Source organism: Pseudophryne corroboree, chromosome 9, assembly GCF_028390025.1.
Source record: "Pseudophryne corroboree isolate aPseCor3 chromosome 9, aPseCor3.hap2, whole genome shotgun sequence".
Classification (NCBI taxonomy): Eukaryota; Metazoa; Chordata; class Amphibia; order Anura; family Myobatrachidae; genus Pseudophryne; species Pseudophryne corroboree.
The window spans coordinates 103,208,734-103,216,301 of NC_086452.1; the positions used below are offsets into that span (position 1 = coordinate 103,208,734).

At 42.6% G+C, this 7,568-nt stretch overlaps 1 long non-coding RNA gene across 2 annotated transcripts; it reads left to right on the forward strand.

Annotated features, from left to right (window-relative positions):
- The first annotated feature begins 608 nt into the window (after positions 1 to 608).
- Positions 609 to 6,067, forward strand: LOC134956746 (uncharacterized). 2 transcript variants are annotated; one of them, XR_010186143.1, is made up of 3 exons: positions 609 to 962; positions 2,759 to 2,865; positions 5,674 to 6,067. It is a non-coding gene; the product is annotated as an uncharacterized LOC134956746 (long non-coding RNA). The 2 variants fall into 2 exon arrangements; XR_010186142.1 differs by having other exon boundaries at positions 609 to 957.
- Positions 6,068 to 7,568: the final 1,501 nt, after the last annotated feature.

A 7,568-nucleotide genomic window follows, 5' to 3' on the forward strand; every position in this document is an offset into this window, starting at 1 on the left:
CTAAGCAGTTTCTGAGTAGCTCGACACTTACTCTGCCACTGCGATCAGTTCAGTCAGTTTCATTCCTGGTTTGACGTCACAAACACACCCAGCGTTCGCCCAGACACTCCCCCGTTTCTCCAGCCACTCCCACGTTTTTCCCAGAAACGGCAGCGTTTTTTCACACACACCTATAAAACGGCCAGTTTCCGCCCAGAAACACCCACTTCCTGTCAATCACACAACGATCACCAGAACGAAAAAAAAACCTCGTAATGCCGTGAGTAAAATACCAAACTTCTTAGCAAATTTACTTGGCGCAGTCGCAGTGCGAACATTGCGCATGCGCAGTTTGCGGAAAATCCCTGCGATGCGATGAAAAAGAATGAGCGAACAACTTGGAATGAGGCCCTATGAGTGTTGTTGCTGGTTACCCTGGCGGCTGCCATGACTCCTTCATCCTCAGTCAGTCATCCCTTTTTTGATAGATTTGAGGCCGGACAAATGCCTGATGGATGGCTGCTGGGTATGTTACTAGATATGTGTTGTTTTTTTAAATGTGCACTATGTCACCAAAGTGTTGCTGAATACCTACTTTACACTCTATACTATATATGTCTTTCAGGTGATGGGGGATATGGCTGTTTCTCTTGGCTTCTGACTCCATTGTCCCGTCCTGATTCCCCTGCTGAACACAATTACAATCATGCACATAAGGGCACTCGGAATGTGATAGAAAGATGTTTTGGAGTACTGAAATCTAGGTTTCGGTGTCTTGATAAGTCTGGTGGCCTTTTGTTGTATAGTCCCTTAAAGGTGACTAGGATTGTGTTCTGCTGCCATTTTCTTCATAACATGTGTTTGCAACAACATCTGCCACATGTTGATGAGGAGAAGGAGGAGGATGAAGAAAACAGACAGCAAGTAGACGAGTTAGAGTCATCTGGCAACACTTGGAGTACAGATATAGGGAGGCAGGTAAGGTAAGAACTAATCTGCCATAATTTTTGCTGTAAGTATATGTGTTTTTTTGTGTGTGTTTTTGTGTTTCTGGTTTACCAAATAAATATATACAGGTTGAGTATCCCATATCCAAAATGCTTGGGACCAGAAGTATTTTGGATATCTGATTTTTCCGTATTTTGGAATAATTGCATACCAAAATGAGATATCATGGCGATGGGACCCAAGTCTAAACACAGAATGCATTTATAGTTCATATATACCTTATACACACAGCCTGAAAGTAATTTTAGCTAATATTTTTAATAACTTTGTGCATTAAACAAAGTGTGTGCATATTCACACAATTCATTTATGTTCCATATACAGCTTATACACACAGCCTGAAGGTCATTTAATACAATATTTTTAATACTTTTGTGTATTAAACAAAGTTTGTGTACACTGAGCCATCAGAAAACAAAAGTTTCACGATCTCAGTATCACTCAAGAAATTCTGTATTTCGGAATATTCCGTATGTCAGAATATTTGGATATGGGATACTCAACTTGTATATATATATATATATATATAAGATATATATGTGTATATATATATATATATATTTTAATGCATTACTGACATATCAAAGATGCATGTGTAATATATTTGTTGTATATGTGTGTTCGTAATATTATGTGTGGTGCTCATGGCTTGTTCATGAAGTCAAGCATGTATTTCGATGCAAAAAAATTTATTGGGCAGTTTTCCTTGTTTAAGGCCGCATGATTGTGTGGCCAAACCACAGAGTAACAATACAAGGCATTAACTTAGACATTACTTGTTTTATGAATGATGAAACTGCATAATTATTTAGGACTAATACATAATGTTTACAATTAACATCTTCATAATGTGGATACATGGCATTGTAATTGTGTTTAAACATGGCGTACTCACACGTCAAACAAAATGCAAACTATAAAATAGCACTAAACGATCATTTTACAGAATGACTCATTACATTGTCATAATGAAAATACATGACAACCTAACAAAGTGTTTGGTTCTGTTACGAATTAAAACATAATGCTCAGGTACAGTATTACTGATTAGGTTTGTTGAGTTCAACAATATATATACTGAGCAAGGCATACTAATTGATTGATTGATTGATATTATTACTGCAAAGAATATGGATAGTGAGCAAGGCAAACAGATTGATTGATATTATTACTGCAATGAATATGGATAGTGAGCAAGGCATACAGATTGATTGATTGATTGATTGATATTATTACTGCAAAGAATATGGATAGTGAGCAAGGCATACAGATTGATTGATTGATTGATTGATATTATTACTGCAAAGAATATGGATACTGAGCAATGCATACTGATTGATTGATTGATTGATTGATTGATTGATTGAATGTGATTCTGACTGCAAAGAATAGGGTTACTGGACAAGGCATACTGATTGTGATTGTGACTGAAAAGAATATGCTTACTGACCAAGGAATACTGATTGTTGATTCTGATTGCTAAATATATTGTTACTGACCAAGGAATACTGATTGTTGATTATTACTGGCACTAATCTGGATACTGGCCAAGGTATACTGATTTTTGTTTAGGACTGCAAAGATTATGGTTACTGACCAAGGGCTAATTTTTCCTTATGTTATTGCTTAGAAGTGTATTAATGGTCATATAAGACTGACAGTGATTCTGGCTAACAAAACAGCACATAATGGGTGTGCTTAATAATGACAAATGTTCTATTTCAGTGTCCTTCATACAATAAAACTGACACAGTTTTCTCCTCCTAAACAGAATGAACATCAACAACTGATGGCGACTTTTTGGGGGGCACTTTCGATGCTGATGTGCCTTTCCCTGTGACGTTTGTCCGTGTCCAGCTGGATCGCCTTGGTGGGGAGGTAACTGGGGAAATGATAGGAGTAGTGGTTCCTGAGCTGGTGCTTGCTTGTATTGCTTGTTGGGAAGTGAGGTTTTGGCTCAGGTTAGTCAGAGTAGCATTGAGTTCTGAGGTAGCTGCAGTGTGACTTTCCATAATTCGGCTGATGCTTTCAATTAGCATTTGGTTGTTTTCCAAAATGTTGAGGTAGTTTTGGTGCTGTCTGTGTTGTTCATCCATTATTCTCTGGAATGTGGTGATCATATGTGTGTTGTCGGCACGCATTAATTCCATTGTCTTTGTGATTCTAGAGACTTGCACATTTAGCCGACTACTATTCTGACTAATTCGGGGAAGATGATGTGGCAGACTAGCTAGAAATTGCGTTTGACTACGCAGACAATCCAGGTTATTGGTCTGTTGGGTTGACCAAGTATTCCAAAAATCCTGATCCTGTGTTGTCATTTGTGGTGATGGAAAACTGATTTGTGGTGCAGGTGTTGTTTGTGTTGGAGGCGTAATCACAGGTGGCGTTGTTGGTATTGTTGGCTCGATTGGCTAGAGATGTAGTACAAAGGTTTCCTCCATTTGTGTATCATGCTGGGTGTCCGGGGGAATGTTGTCGTCATCTGTATGGGGTGTAATGGGACAACATTTTAGTTACTCTAGACAGAGGCGGAACTACCACCAGTGCAACCAGTGCGTTGCACTGGGGCCCGCCTCTGTCCAGGGGCCCAAAGCATGTAATGAGTCAAACTGACTCATTACATGCCGCTGCGTGCTGCAGGCAACCGCTGCCCGCAGCGCACAGCCACCCGGAGAGGAGAGGAGCAGCGGTACGGGGGAAGGAGGAGGAGGGAGGTGGAGAAGGGAGCCGCAGCAGCGCTTTGTTACTGGTGGAGGCGCTGCTGCTGCTGCCCCTCTGCTTCACTATAGGATGTCTTCCGAGAACAGCCTATAGTGAAGCAGAGGGGCAGCAGCAGCAGGGCCTCCACCAATTACACAGCGCTGCTGCGGCTCCCTCCTCCACCTCCCTCCTCCTCCTTCTCTACTGCCTGGGAATCGTCAAGCTGCACCGAGGAGCCTGAGCCAGCGGAGAGGGTAAGTATAATTCATCTTTCTTTCTTTCTTTCTTTCTTTCTTTCTTTCTTTCTTTTTTTCTTTCTTTCTTTCTTTCTTTCGTTCTTTCTTTCTTTCTTGGGACTGCCTGCCGCTATGTGTAAAAATGGGGAATCTGCCTGCCGCTATGTGTAAAAATGGGGAATCTGCCTGCCGCAATGTGTAAAAATGGGGAATCTGCCTGCCGCTATATGTAAAAATGGGGAATCTGCCTGCCGCAATGTGTAAAAATGATGAATCGGCCTGCCGCTATGTGTAAAAATAGGGAATCTGCCAGCCGCAATGTGTAAAAAGGGGGAATCTGCCTGCCGTAATGTGTAAAAAGGGGGACGCTGTCTGCCGTAATGTGTAACAAGGGCACGCTGTCTGCCATAATGTGTAAAAAGGAGACGCTGTCTGCCGTTATGTGTAAAAAGTGTACGGTGTCTGCCGTAATGTGTAAAAAGGGGACGCTGTCTGCCGTTATGTGTAAAAAGGGGGACGCTGCCTGCCGTTATGTGTAAAAAGTGTACGCTGTCTACCGCTATGTTTAACAAGGGCACGCTGTCTGCCGTTATGTGTAAAATGTGTACGCTGTCTGCCGCTATGTGTAACAAGGGCACGCTGTCTGCCGTTATGTGTAAAAAGGGGACGCTGTCTGCCGTTATGTGTAAAAAGTGCACGCTGTCTGCCGTAATGTGTAAAAAGGGGGACGCTGTCTGCCGTAATGTGTAAAAAGGGGACGCTGTCTGCCGTTATGTGTAAAAAGAGGAATCTGTCCGCTGTAAGGTGTAAAATGGTCTCTACCTGGTGTAGTGGTGCTACTGTGCGGTGTAATTTGAATAATGGAGACTACTGTGCACCGTTTTATGAATTGGTATTATTTTGTGGCCACACCCCTTCCCCACGAAGCCACGCCACTATGTATTTTTGCGCGCCCTGTTTTGCATGCAGGGGTGGGGCTCCGATGCAGTTTCTTGCACACAGTGCTAAAATGTCTAGTTACGGCACTGTTGCTAGGTATCCATTTCTCTGGCTCTGAGCAGGTCCCCCTCACCGGATCCTCTCCAGGGGTAAGGGGGGTGGACTTGGATGGGATGGGGCGGGGGGGGCAAAGCATTTTGCCGCACCTGGGCCCACCGCTCGCTAGTTCCGCCACTGACTCTAGACATATATTGGGTTAATATTTTGTGCCTAGTTTTTGATGCCAAGACATGATAAAGAGGAGTCCAAATGGTGTTGTTGACGTTAACATCAATACTCCACTTACATTAAGGCCAGGACTCTGTACTATATTATACTGTATGTGTTTTTTATTTATTTAATATCATTCACAATCCGGATCACAAATACATAACATACTATGCAAACAGTGTTTATGGCTTGTTTCTACGTGTGTAAAATTTGGCTTGGTTGCTCTAAATTTATGAAGGGTATGCAAGATCTCCATACTACATCTAAATACATCAACACACACCATTGTTTAAGGATGTTAACCTTGTGAAGCTTACACTTCTTCTTTTGGTGCAGCATCTTCATCCTAATATGCTACTCTATGGCTGAAGTATACACACATATATTTAGTGTTGAGGTGTAAACCCCTAACATTTGTTAGGCATTTTGTTGTTGGGGTTCAGCCATTCGTAGGTTATTGTGTGGTCTTCAACCATGCTAATTATGTGTAAAGTGGCCTAAGTATGTGTCCTAATGTTTGTTTTTTTCTACTCACCAGGCAGCTGAGGGGCTTGAGGTTCCCGCGTTGGCCGACTCTCCAAAAGTTGTAATGGTGGCCTTGAGGACACATTTAATATACGTTGTTGAAGTGGTGACTCGTGTTGTCTAGTGTGGACATCCGGACGGGGTCTCTTGTGGGCCATGTGTTTTTGCGTGGACGCCTCCTTCTGTGAATGTGCTGTTGTGTGGATGTTCCTATACAAAATAAAACATTAATGTTTTGCCAAAACATTTGCACACATAATATGTCTATAAATTGTTGCTTTACCTGCTTCACCATCATCATCATCTAGGGCTTGAGTGGTGGGAGAGCAGCCTGTTGCTATTTTTTTGGACACTGTGAAGATATGACAATTAAGTTTGTTTTTCTAATACTGTGTTAATAAAATGTAAACCACATTATCTTTTCTTTGTTTCTTAAGTCAATACATTTTTCAATCCAACTCTGCACCATTTGTTGAAGTGTATATTGGCCCTCATTCCGAGTTGTTCGATCGCAAGCTGCTTTTAGCAGCATTGCACACGCTAAGCCGCCGCCTACTGGGAGTGAATCTTAGCTTAGCAGAATTGCAAACGAAAGATTCTCAAAATTGCGAATAGAAATTTCTTAGCAGTTTCTGAGTAGCTCGACACATACTCTGCCACTGCGATCAGTTCAGTCAGTTTCGTTCCTGGTTTGACGTCACAAACACACCCAGCGTTCGCCCAGACACTCCCCCGTTTCTCCAGCCACTCCCGCGTTTTTCCCAGAAACTGCAGCGTTTTTTCACACACACCCATAAAATGGTCAGTTTCCGCCCAGAAACACCCACTTCCTGTCAATCACACTCCGATCACCAGAACGAAGAAAAAACCTCGTAATGCCATGAGTAAAATACCAAACTTCTTAGCAAATTTACTTGACGCAGCCGCAGTGCGAACATTGCGCATGCGCAGTTAGCAGAAAATCGCACCGATGCGAAGAAAAATAACGAGCGAACAACTCGGAATGAGGGCCATTGTCTGTACCAGTGGCATAACTAGACATTTTTCTCCCCCAAGCCAAAACATTCAATGGCGCCCCCCCCCCATAATTGGCTCTAGTAAAGTGATGAATCTGCGCATGCAAGGGGCGTGGCCTTGCTGAAATGGGCGTGGCTATGCATAAAGGGGCGTGGTATTGCAGGAAAAGACTACCTTATACCCCAGTTTTGCAACCTGCACGCCCAGACGTTGGCCACCACAGGAAAAAAAATAATTCTGTTTCATACCCCTTACATTATTTGTCATTTTTCCTCCTTATAGTAATGCCCAGTATACATTATGCCACATACTGCAATGGCCCTTAGACATTATGCCACACACAATAATGTCCATGACACAATATACCACACACCATAATGCCCCCGACACATTATGCCACACACCGTAATGCCTGTGACACATTATGACACGCATCGCAATGCCCGTTATACATTATGCTACACACTGCAATGCCACTAATACATTATAGCACATACAATGCCTGTGGCACATTATGACACACACCGCAATGTCCGTGATACATTATGCCACACACTGCAATGTCCGTGACACATTATGCCACACACTGCAATGACCCTGAGACACTATACCACATACCACAATGCCCGTGATATAGTATACCACACACCGTAATGTCTGTGACACATACTGCAATGCCCGTTATACCCTATGCCACACACCGCAATGCCTGTAATACATTATGCCACACACTGCAATGCCCCTGAGACATTATACCACATACCACAATGCCCGTGATATAGTATGCAACACACCGTAATGCCTGTAACACATTATGACACACACCACAATGTCCGTGATACATTATGCCATACACCGCAATGCCCATTACACATTAAGTCCTACAGTAAG